This window comes from Rattus norvegicus, chromosome 10 (genome assembly GCF_021556685.1).
Source record: "Rattus norvegicus strain SHRSP/BbbUtx chromosome 10, alternate assembly SHRSP_T2T, whole genome shotgun sequence".
Classification (NCBI taxonomy): Eukaryota; Metazoa; Chordata; class Mammalia; order Rodentia; family Muridae; genus Rattus; species Rattus norvegicus.
This window is the reverse complement of record NC_141543.1, coordinates 111,312,968-111,325,027: the sequence shown is the minus strand read 5'-3', so window position 1 is coordinate 111,325,027 and position 12,060 is coordinate 111,312,968. Positions and strand designations below refer to the sequence as shown.

General features: G+C 48.9%; 1 protein-coding gene across 2 annotated transcripts in view; it reads right to left on the bottom strand.

Moving 5' to 3' along the window:
• The window catches only part of Rptor (regulatory associated protein of MTOR, complex 1), a 298,642-nt gene that overhangs the window by 209,740 nt on the left and 76,842 nt on the right, over positions 1-12,060 (bottom strand). Inside the window, exon 1 of one of the 2 annotated variants that reach the window (XM_087571026.1) lies at positions 6,091-6,959. The gene's annotated coding sequence lies outside the window, so the exon portion shown is untranslated. 2 annotated transcript variants of the gene reach the window in all.

Sequence of the window (12,060 nt, the reverse complement as noted above, 5' to 3'; positions counted from 1 at the left end):
ATCGTCTGTTCCCAGCTCTGCCCTGACTGTGGACGAGAGCTCAGATCTCCTTAAGACTGAGCCAGAGGTTGACAAGGCCCTTATAGATGAAAGCCTTATCCCCAGTGCCCTGGAGGCAGCTGGAGTTGAGAGCATTGCTTTGCCTGTGAGCCACTCTGCATCCTCCTACACTAACATACCTTCACTCTCCTCAAATTCAACTTTGTGGAAGGTTCCTTAGCTATCCTGCCAACCTTCCAAAAACTGTTTCCACTCAAAGTCAACCAGAGACCCTAATAATATGGTCAGCTGGGGACTTGCACCACTGCTACCTGGCCACAGCTCCTTAACACAAGACTGTTTGCTCTTTGTCTCAGTGTTGTTTCCAGCTGCCATGTGCATCAGCTGTGGTAGGGACTGATGTACCTCAGATATCTTAAAAGTCAGGGTGCCCCACTCACTACTCACCCTTACTTGGGCCCTTTTTGTCTGCTAGACCACCACACGGTGGGGCAGGAGGCTGTAGGCTTCCACAGGTACCACAAGCTCCTGCATCGCTCACATCAAACCTCATGCACTGAACCATAAACTCCTAGAAATACCTTGGGCAGACTAGACCTTATAGCCAGTACTCACTATCATAAACCCCAGGATCATGAATGGACGCATTGAAATGGCAACGGGAAAGGAATGACGAAGCTCAAAACAACCAAGCAAAACCACAATACCAACTTTAAACAAACAAAAAGCCAACACAGCACACCAGGGCTGCCTCCCTCCCAGTGCTGCATGGCGCTACAAGACCCTGTTTTCACAACTACCACACACCTGTCTTTTAAGCACAGCAGACTGTGCCCAGCTCAGCTGCTCCTGCTGGGCCCAGCCTGGAGGGGGGGGGGGGCACCTCTGGACAGCAGGCTCACAACACACAGTAGACGTATTAGCGACTGTAAACAAACAAAAGCACATGAAAATTTTATGCATAAAACCATGACCTGGGTTTTTCTTTTGGCTATTTGAGACAGAATCTCACTACAGAGCCTAGGCTAACACAGAAACACAATCCTCCTGCCCTGGGGCCACAGGTGTGTGCTACCATACTGGTGAAGTCAGCTTTTTCCTGTTTTTCTAAAATAGCTCCATGCCCTGTGGGGCTGCCTTTGATGCTACATAGGTTTTGGCAGCAAATTATGAAAACCTTTAAGTTTCCAGAAATTCTGTTTGGTGACAGGGCTGAGGGCTAATGGTGGTGGATGGTGCCATAGCTGTCATGAAGTCCTTGGTTTCAACCTAATAAACTGTCCCCAGACAGAAAACATTTCCGACATGGAATTGCACTGTGGCCCAAACTTGCCTTTCCTTTTTGACAGCTTTCTAAACCCCTGAGAAAAACTAACCTAGTAGCAATGACAAGGACCTGAGTGCTACGTGTTTCACTTTCTTTTGGACAGTGTGACCCCACCCCCACCCCCAACATCCTACCCCACATTACATCCCTGGCACAATTACCAGACAGTAATAGGAAAAGCACTGAATGTTAAGTTAGTCAGTCAGACAGAAGTGAGATGTCCTCACGGCAGGGCACACAGACAGCAATGTCCTGTACTATAGTGATGGGATGCAGTACCCTACCACTGCATGGGACCACGACCTCAGGAACAAAGGAGGACTGCGCTCACAATCTTACTGTCTGTTCTGGTGCTGTGAAGAGACACCATGGCCAAGGCAACTCTTAACGAAGAAAACATTTCATTGGTGGTGGCTTACAGTCTCAGAGGTCAGTCCATGACCGTCATAGCCAGCAGGTGGTGACAGGTAGGCATGGTGCTGGAGAAGTAGCTGAGAGCTACATCATGATCTGGGCCTCGGATGAGCTTTTAAAACCTCAAAGCTCCTCTTCCCCACCCTGTGACACACTTCCTTGAAGAAGGGCATACCTCCTTCATCCTTCTAAGTGTCACTTCCTGGTGACCAAGCACTCAAACATATGACCCTATAGAGGTCATTCATACTCAAACCATCACATTCCCCATAAAGAAATGACAAAAGTTGGAGATTATGTGGTCATCAATCAGCTGCTGTGAGGGGTGTGGCTGCAGGGCAGATGTTCACGAGGTCCAACTAAGAAGATCATTTGAGCCCCTGGGTTCCAGGACAACTTGGGCAACATCACAATTCCCTTTCTCCAATCAATCAAAATCAGTCAATAAGCAATAAGGCTGCAGTTGGGGTTAAAGAAGGAGGACATGAAACCAAAGGGCCTTGCTACAGCTATGTAACTGGGGTGATGGCGACAGGGGCAGGGCAGGGACGGGGAAGGAGGGACATGATTTTAATCCCTTCCCTTTTACTATAATAAAACCATGAAAGGGAACCATGGGGAAAAGATCATCACTGAGAAGTGGCAGCTGTCACATCACATCACAGGCAAGAACAGAGAGCAATGGCTGCTTCTGTCACAGTGTTTTATCCAAACCATGGGACATGGCACTAAGACAGACTGGTACAAATCCAGATCTGTCCGTGTGGCTCTTAGGCCTTTGGGACTGTTTTGTGTGAAGAACTTCCTGCTGGAAACCAGCAGAGCTTGAAGGGCAAGCTAGAAGCTACAGCTGCTCAGAGAAGCATGGGCAGTGGAGGCCTGCCTCACGGAGGTTCAGAGGGAACAGGGACTCTGAGGAACTTGGCTTGGGTCCATCACATGACACTGTGGCCCAGAGTCTGGCTTCATTCTGCTTGTCTCTTGAGACTCAACAAAAATTAATGAACTAACTTGTTTGATGGAAGAAAAGGTGCATGATAAGTTTCGTGTTTCAGACAAAGACAGTAGAAGCAAAGCAGCTTTGCCAGCTGAAGAGAGCGGCACTGTTAACGGAATCCTGATCGCTTTCCCTGGGCCACCATATAGACTTGATGAGCCATGGCCAAGGAGAGACCACTGCATGTCAAGTGGGCAGCAGAACTGGACAGTACTGCAAGCTCTGTCCATGGCACCAGTTTTGAAGACATGGAAAATACAAGATTCAGGGGTCACAGTGAGCAGCTGAGGCCAGACTCAGTGTAGCAGGGTCACAGTCCCTACAAAGAGACCTACAGAGTCCCTGCAGACCCTGAAGGTTATTATATGAAGCTGAAGCCTAAGCTTCAGTGGGGAGCCCAAAATATTAGAGACACAAGGACTGCTGGGCATTGCCAAGGAGAAAGACAGGCATGAGACAGAACAAGCTTAAGCCTAAGACAAAAGGTATTGTCCTACGGGAGGCACAGTTGGAGGAGTGGAGTTACCAAAGCCTTTCTAGAGCCCAAAGGAGCAGATGCCAAGCACAGAGCAGCAGGGTTACTGCTGCTCTGTAGGACTCCGGTTGAAGCCGGTGTGACTTTGCTCTGGGCCTTGGGTGGTGGAAGTCTACAGCTCCATTTCACTCTACAGCTCCAGGTGAGACTTGGTCTTACATACCGAAGTGAACATGAAGACTCTGCAGACAAGGGATGGAGGCTAGCTCTTAAGAACAATGAGTTTGGGTACTAAGATCTCAAGTTCAAGGCCAGTTTGGACTAGAGTAATGAGTCACTATCTCGAAAGAGCAGTCACACAAAACATTGTGCTGTGTGTGTGTGTGTAAAGATATTATTACATGGTGTTTCAGGATACATATAGTTTTTATATTTTATGTAACAGTTAAGTATAATAAGTAAAAAAGGAATAAAACTTTTCTTTCTTAGGGAATATGGCTGGAAACAGCAGAAGCCACAAAAGGCAATTTTCTGTCCCCATTCGCAGTGGCCCTGAGACGAGCACTGAGTCCTGAGTTGCACAGATAGGAAGAGGGGAAGTGACACTAGGGCAAGGTAGGTGAGGCACCCCCTTGTAATCACAGGCACACTGCCTGTTCACAATGGAAAGGGATTTTCGTTTACTTTGAGGAAATATGCCAATCACTGTTCGATGTCACTGTACTTTGTCAAACAGCTAACATAATAATTTCTCTGGGAAAAATAGTATTTATGTATCTGTGGTGTACATGTGCCATGTATCAGGGATACACAACCGTGATGTATCTGGGGTACACCCGTGATGTATCTGGGGTGCACGAGTGTGATGTATCTGGGGTGCATGAGTGTGATGTATCTGGGGTGCACGAGTGTGATGTATCTGGGGTGCATGAGTGTGATGTATCTGGGGTGCACACATGTGATGTATCTGAGGTGCATGACTGTGATGTATCTGGGGTACACACATGTGCCTAAGTACAGAAGCCAGTTATCACATGTCCTCCTCTTTCACACTTCACTTTATCTTTTGCTTCTGGTTTTGAGACAGGGTCTCTTACTGAACCTGGCACTGGTCTGTTAAGCTGGCTAGCCAATGAACTCCAGGGAGAAGCCTCTCTCTGCACCCCAGTGCTGAGGTGTTAGGGTCATCCCATGACACCCAGCCCAATGAGCTATCTCAGGCCTCAGGCCCATGAGTGCGTGTGGAAAGCCCCCATGAGAGGGCAGACTTTTATTTATTTACAATGCTATTCTCTTCCCTGGAGGCCTCAGCCAACCCCATCATACAGCGAGCACGAGATCTTAGCACAGCCATGAAGGAAACATTCAAGACCCCATTTCCTCCATGGTGCCTGAATCTGGACAAAGATTCCTTAATTATTAAGTATCTGCTCAAAAGCCTATTTGTGGTATCAGCCCTTTTAAAAAAGGAACTATAAATCAACCTCCTAATGGCTGTATTTTAAAGAAATAAAGGATCCAACAACCTCAGCAGCAGCTCCTCAACCACGCCTGGAGTCAAGAGTGAAGCAGGGTGGCAGCCATCTTCCCACACTGCCCACCATCACTCCACTGCCTACACCCCAGGGGGCAAAGCACAAATGAAGACTACGGGACAGTAAAAGTGAGGTGTGGAGAATGGAAGCTTCCAGCAAAGGCGCACAGGGCTCCTAGTCCCATCTCCACCTTGTGCTCTCAAGGTTTCTATAAAAATCCCTTCCTAGCTGAGCTAGGTCCCTGACCAGCCATTTCTCCTAACCCCTTAAAGCTGGTCTTTACTCAGAGCTACTGATAGAGAGGCAAACACACATCAGCTGTGAGGAAAGGGAAGAAAAGACCAATAGTATTTAGAGAGCACACCGACCTGCCAAATGTTGGCAGGAAGGAACACTGCCACCCTCACACTCATAAATCTGATTACTAAGAATCAGGAGGCGTTCTTCCCTGCAAAGAAAAACAGAGCAGCTCTGGGGAAGGAGCAGGACAGCATGGCAGGGTCAGCCAGAGTAAGGTCTCACAGGTCCCACTCAGAAGGCAAAGTGGGATACAAAGAGGGAGAAATGGGAGCACTCAGGAGGAAAATAGAGTGGAGTGGCCCTTGGGGTGCCAGCCTCTGGCTCCATGTGGAGGCAATAAGGGAAGACAAAGCAGGGGGAGCAAGGACACCTCCCCACACCTGGGAGGGAGAAAGGCAGAGGACAGAGTGCTGTTCTCGGAGGATCATGTTGGGAAACATCAATGCAGAGCACCAACCCTGATGGACAGACAATACACATACACACTCACCCACACAATACCACACTCACACACCACAGCCCCAGAGATGCATTCACACACACACACTTCCATAATCCCTACACTCCCACCCATACATTCACACACCCCAGGCACACACACTACACATCCACACCACATCCTCATACACACCTCTCCTCTCCTCTCTCCCTCTCTCCCTCTCTCCCTCTCTCTTGTGCATGCGCCACACTCACATCGTGTGAGGCTTGCCATGCCCGAGGAGCACAAGGAGCACTGGCCTGGTACATGATGTGGTGTTTTATTAGCCCAGGCCACCTTGAACTCCTGATCCCCCTGCTTCCACTTTCAGAGGCAGCATCACCAGGGTCGACTGGTCCACACAGTCTGAACTATGCACTGGGGAACAGAGCAGGTTTTGGCTGTGAGAAATCTCCCATGGCTCCAGACTCACCTTTGTGGAGAGTGCACCACGGCAATGACCATAGGAAGGAAGCGTGGCCGCTTCGACCTTACCGTCATGAGCACACAGAACACCTTTCACATCACCTCTGTGACATGACACCCAAACAGCAGCCAACTCACCAGAGAAGGACTTCACAGCTGGTCCTAAGAGAACAGGAACGCCTGGGCCCAAGAGACTGAGTCTACAAAGGCCAAGAGTGAGAAGGCTGTGATCCAGGCGAGTCGTGAGGAGGCCCTCAGAACCAGAACGTGAGATGGTCAACAACTCAACTACGGGATCTTGTGGTGTGTGGTCTGTCCCCTACTACTTGCTGAAGCACTAATTCTTACTCAAAGAAGCACTGATGCAAAGGGAGCTCTGTCCTTGCCTGGTTGGTCCCCACCACGTGCTGCAATGCCCTGCTGCCATCTAGCCATGAGGCTAGCCCTTTCCTCCAGCCCAGAGAGCAGCTGCTTCCCTTTTATCTCCCCAACACTGGCAGTTCTATCTCCTGTGGCCTGGAAGCAAAGGGCAGTTCCAGAACAAACGGGAGAGCTCACAACCTGGGGTGAGGAGCTGGGGGAGGCTCAGAGGAAGCACACAGTAAATGTGCTCGGTACTCAATATAAATGACACATGTGGTCTGAAAAGTGCAATGCCAACCCTGGAACAAGACAGAGCTCCATCAAACATTTGATCCGGTGCATGACCACGATTCGAAGTGGCCTGCCAGCAACTGTGCCTGCCTCTTGGTCTGAAATGCTGCTCTCAGTTGTCTCCCACAGGTCCAGACGGTTCTGATCGTCAGTTTTCTGTTAGGTCTGTGGTCAGGGGACCATAGCTGGCTTTGCTTCCAGAGGCAGAAACAAACTATAACCCTGAAGGACCTTTAGCCCAAGCAAGTCCGAGTGCCCTAGGCTAGGGTTCTCTATGCGTAAGAAACTGTTCTGGGTAAGAATCCAAGATATTCTGCTGTGTTGGATGAGGTGGCAGAATATGATCTGACCAGGCTGACAGCTACTGAAGGTGCAGTTTATACCAGTGCACACTCAAGCATACCCACTTCTCACTTGTCTTCAGGATGCTGCTGACTTCCCCCAGCATCCTTCTCCTCTCCGCTTACAAACAGGGGAGGAAGCCTCCCCCAAATCACAGAACAAAGACAATAAAGATATAATCTATTTTCACAACCAATTTCGGGGGAAGATAACTTTTCAGATAATACCAAATGGCAAGGTTTTTAATACTAGAAGGCCCAGGAGAAACAGCTCTTCTCAAGGAGGTCACTAGAAATGAGATATATGTCCTCCTTCCTCACCCCAACAAAGAGACAGCTCTCATGACATGTACACATACACACTTTTGTATATACACAAACACAAGTAAATATTTTTAGAGAAATAAATGCAATCCAATTAACTATGCCAGTTGCCCATCACCAACTGGGATGTGCTGGAGACATTGCTGTTTTCCAGGACAGTTTTCCAGAGCCCCACCCATGGCTCTGCGGTCTGGGCTCTACAGAGCAGCAGCCAACAGACACTCAGTGACTAGGACTACGGAGTCAAGGGCAGCTGGGGAGAACAGGCAGAGAGCAAGCAGGCTCTCTGCATCCTCTGCCAGCAGCAGAACAGGCAAGACTTCCCAACACTGTGACAGAGAGGGAAGACAGGAGAAACAGGAGACGTTAAGATGGAATGCTGACTGAAACTCACTGCTCTGGACTTATAAGAGACCTTCTACCTCGTCAGAAAGCATCCAGATTCTCTGAAGAGAATGCTATGAATCTACCATAGTCACTCTGAAGTGAGCCACCCGTGTTATACCTATATTGACACCTCATTCTCTGGTCCACATAGCTTGTGACACCCTGCAGCCCCAAGGTCCAGGGTTCTGTGTCCTAATTAGGTGCTTCTGAGAGTACCAAGGTGGGAAGAGAGCAGCAAGGCAGCTCAGGGAGCAAAGGGAGCAAGCACTGGGACAGGAAATACCAATGCCTTGTAACGCTGTCTTCTCAAACCTTCCTCAAATAGGGACGTGAGGAGACCAGAGATGCCTTGTGCTACCACTTAAAGCAGCTGTTGCTCCTCGATATCCATTACCAGGACACAGAGAGCTGTGTGACAGAGACAGCTACACTGTGCACAGCACACTTTCTGCTGTCAATGGGCAACTCCATCCAGACCTATGACATCCAGAAACCCAAGGGGGCCCAGGTGACATTCTCAACAGGACTGGGCAAGAAGCACAGAGGCACCCAAACAATATGTGGCCAAGGTCTCTAGGCAAAGAAGGAGCCAAGGTTTGAAGATGCCAGTTACTTCTAGTTACTGTACATCCATTTGTAAGACATTCTCAACCAGACACTCACCCCCTATGTGAGGATGAGTCCTATGTGAGGAGAAAATAACATCCACACATCACCTAAGAATTCATTCAAAGACAGCCCAGTACCTCAGGGTTTCTGCCCTGGTGTCTCTAGAGTACAGGAGAAAGTGGTTCCTCCCCACAGCCTGGCTTTGCAGAAGGGAAACAAAATCTGTCGTTTTTGTCAATGTTATGGGGCTTGTAAAGCACAAATGACAATATACACCCACCCATGACCTACAACCCCATGTCAGGTATTTACACAGAGAAGTGAAACTGTACCCCACAGGAAGACGTTTCCACAAACAGCAGCTTTAATCAGAACACCAAACAGTGGGACTGATGCAAATCCACGTCTGAGGGCATTAATGCACTCAGACAGAGAAGAAGAATGAACTGCTAATGCAGGTGACACTAAGAAGGAAGCCAGACACGAGCTGAGAGGACAGTGGAAGGCAGAACAGCGATTGCACTGTATGAAGGTCAGGATGGGCAAAGCAACCCAGTGACAGACAGTGGAGGACTGAGGAAGCCAGTGAGGCTGGGAGTATGATTTAAAGGTAGCCACGCACAAGGCCTTGGGTTGGAGTCCCAACATCACAGCAAAGGGCAGAAGAGAGCTGTGCAGGTTTTAATTTTCTTGTTGTGAGTGCTGATTAAACAGGAGCACACGACCATCAAAGCTCATCGAGCTAAAACTCTAGCTCTGCATTTACTGCATGCAAAGGACATCTAAAGGCTATGGGAGGGGGACAGCATGTAGAGTAGCATTCAAAAAAGAGATGAGCTAAGTTTTCAAGAGATGTGACACATGCAGGAGTGAGCACAGAACAGGTCCTGTGACTACCAGCCCCAATGTTCTGAATGTGGACCACTAACCCCTGACATGAAGGGTTGAGTCTCAGGCCAGACAGGGCACAGGTGAGATGCCACAGCACGTTCAGACATACTCTACTCAGAACACAAGCCCCGTGCTGAGTACCAGAACTCTACCACCAATAAGCACACAGCAATGAAAACAGGTACTGAGGAGCAGCAGAGCCTGCTGGGAAATCTAGACAAAACCCATGCTCTCTGAGGAGAAAATCCCAGGCCTTACTGCCTTACCAAAGAACCTGCATAGGAAGAAGACTGCCCAAGAGACAGCTACAAGTGCACACCTTCTCAACCCAGGAAGAAGCTGGGTATCATGAGGGGGAAGAGATGGCTGTGCTGGACTTGGCAGGAGCAAGGGTCATTCTGGGGTTCCACCATCTCCAGCTGAGCGACTATGGGAACGGCTAGCCTCGGCATGCTTCTGGACTCTTGACTCCAACACAGAAAGTCACACAGGCCCCTAGTAGCACCTGCTACCCTCTAAAGCCACTCTTTCTACCCCAAGAAGCTACTAATCTACAATGTTCAGGGACAGAAAAAGAACTGGAAAGTGGAGGCAGGGGTCAACCATGAGTAACACAGAGGGGTCTCAAAAGACCTAAAGGACACTTTTATATACTGTCCTCAAATCTGTCCTTCTAAGGGTAGAACTGTAATTTCAATGAAATATCTGTTGTTTTTCCACAGAATCTAAGGTGCCCTGGGTCGTGCAAGGCACTCCTTATGTACAAGGAGCGCTGTTTTATGTACTGCTAAGAGAACAAATGCTTTCCCCTGTGGGATCTCTACCTGGCACTCAGTAAAAGCTAGTCAATAAAATCTAAACTCGGGTGTTTGTAATCCTTACAAAACTGAGAAGAAGCACCCTGGGCTGCCTGACCACTCTGCTGAACCAGCTTCCCTGTGTAGTGGCACCCATGGCTGCCCTGTGGGCAGAGCTATGAAGGGAATAGTGTCTTCTGTGTGGCCTAGACTCTTTTCGGTCACATGTTCTAAAGCTCACATGGACTCAGAACTCAGCCTCCACAGGCAGGCCTCATGGCCAACTAACTGTAACCATGCGGCAGTGTCAGTCAGCTTGAGCGTTAAAGATACCTTGATCTCAGAAGTGTTTGTGTGGGCTAGAGTAGGGACCTGGCCCAGTGAAAGAGCAATCTCCAAGCATGCAGCAGAATCAACACCAAACCAAGCAGGGACCATGCTAGAAGGCAGATCAAAAGCCCAGTTGGAAAAGACATTGAACAGAATCGAAGAGAGATGTGGGCATGAGGCAGTCTCTCAGGCTCTAACTAGATCCAAAAAGGAAAAGGCACATGGAAGTAGGAGGGGCAGACCCATTCAAGACTCTTTCAAAAAGTTCTAACTAAACATCTTCAAGTTGTCGGACCATGAGCCTAGATAAGACAGAACGCAGGACAAACAGAGTACCCAGGCAGGTAAAGAAGTGTTCTGCTGGCTTCATCACTGTCTTCCAGGTTTAAATATACCTGAAGCTACAACCTGTGGCAGTGAAGCCACATGAACGGCAAGGTAAAGTACTTTCAGGTAACTGCACCATTTGTATAAGTCCATGTGCCTATGTATTGTATGTATGTGTGTGCCTGTGTGTGCCTGTGTGCATGTGTGCCTTGTATACCTGTGTGTGTGCCTATGTGTATGTGTGTATGCATGTATGTGCCCGTGTGTGCCTGTGTGTGTCTAAGCTGGGGTCCCACAGCACTCTAGTCACACAGAGCTTGATGCTTTCTGTAGGTGACTGCAGAATCATCTCCACAACTGGCTTTTTCTAAAATGTGTGTAAGCTTTCCAAAGAGTGGGTGGTCAGAGATGGTGACTCCTTTGCGCTCTCATTGGCTACAATGGCAGCTTAGGTTTGTGAGCTTGGAACTGGTTTTCAGATCTAAATTCCACATCCAGAGGATGCTGTAACACCCTGGCCTTTGGGGACAGGGCAATACAGGAAGTGTGTGGGCAGGGCTGACTAAGAAGCCTTTCAACTGAAGAGCATCCATTGGAATTGTCCCTGAACACACTGCACACACGGAAAAGCTGTCAGGCAAGAAGAGGGCAGAGAGGGGAAAACACAGGCTGGAGCACAGAGGGCAGAGAGGAGGAAAACACAGGCTGGAGCATGGTTATGGCCAGAGCAGAAATACAATCAAAATGTTTGTCTTGGGGACAGCTGCTAACATCTGGGCAGGAAGCAGCTAAGGGAGACTATCACAGCACAATGGTTAACCCCAAGACAGCCACACGATGCAAATACACCATCTTACAAACTTAATGAGGACGGGGGCAAAGTGTATCACACAAGAGTATGAGTCACTGTCAGTATGAATCAGCCAGCTACAATTCTGCCAGTGGCTAGGCGTCCTCATTTGCAGTTTGTCAGAGAAACACAAACAGGTGGGTGATGCCCAAGCTCTGGCCCCACAGAGAATCGAGCTATTTTGGAGGAAAGAGAAGGCCTCCAGCAGAGGAAGCTAAACCAGGAGGATGGCACAGTCATGATGTGAGGACAGCCTCCCAAAGGGTTACAGCGATGCCATGACAGGGCTATGTCCAGATGGGCAGTACTGTCCTATCAAAGTGTGACTGCCCCAAGCTGAGGGCCACCACTACTTGTCCAAGGCAGGCTACTCCACAGTGATCTCTGACCTCCCACCCAAGGCTACTCCACAACACACGCGCGCCCACGCACACACACGGGTGCTCCTGAACCCCATTAGGTTCTTTTCAGGTTGTCCACTCTGAAGATCCCAAGTAAGTAGAACACACTTCACAGCAGTACCAGTGTTCAACACATCCCACTGTAAATCCAATAGAGAACTCCAGGGTGGGGCAGGGAGGAGAACTAATATCATTCT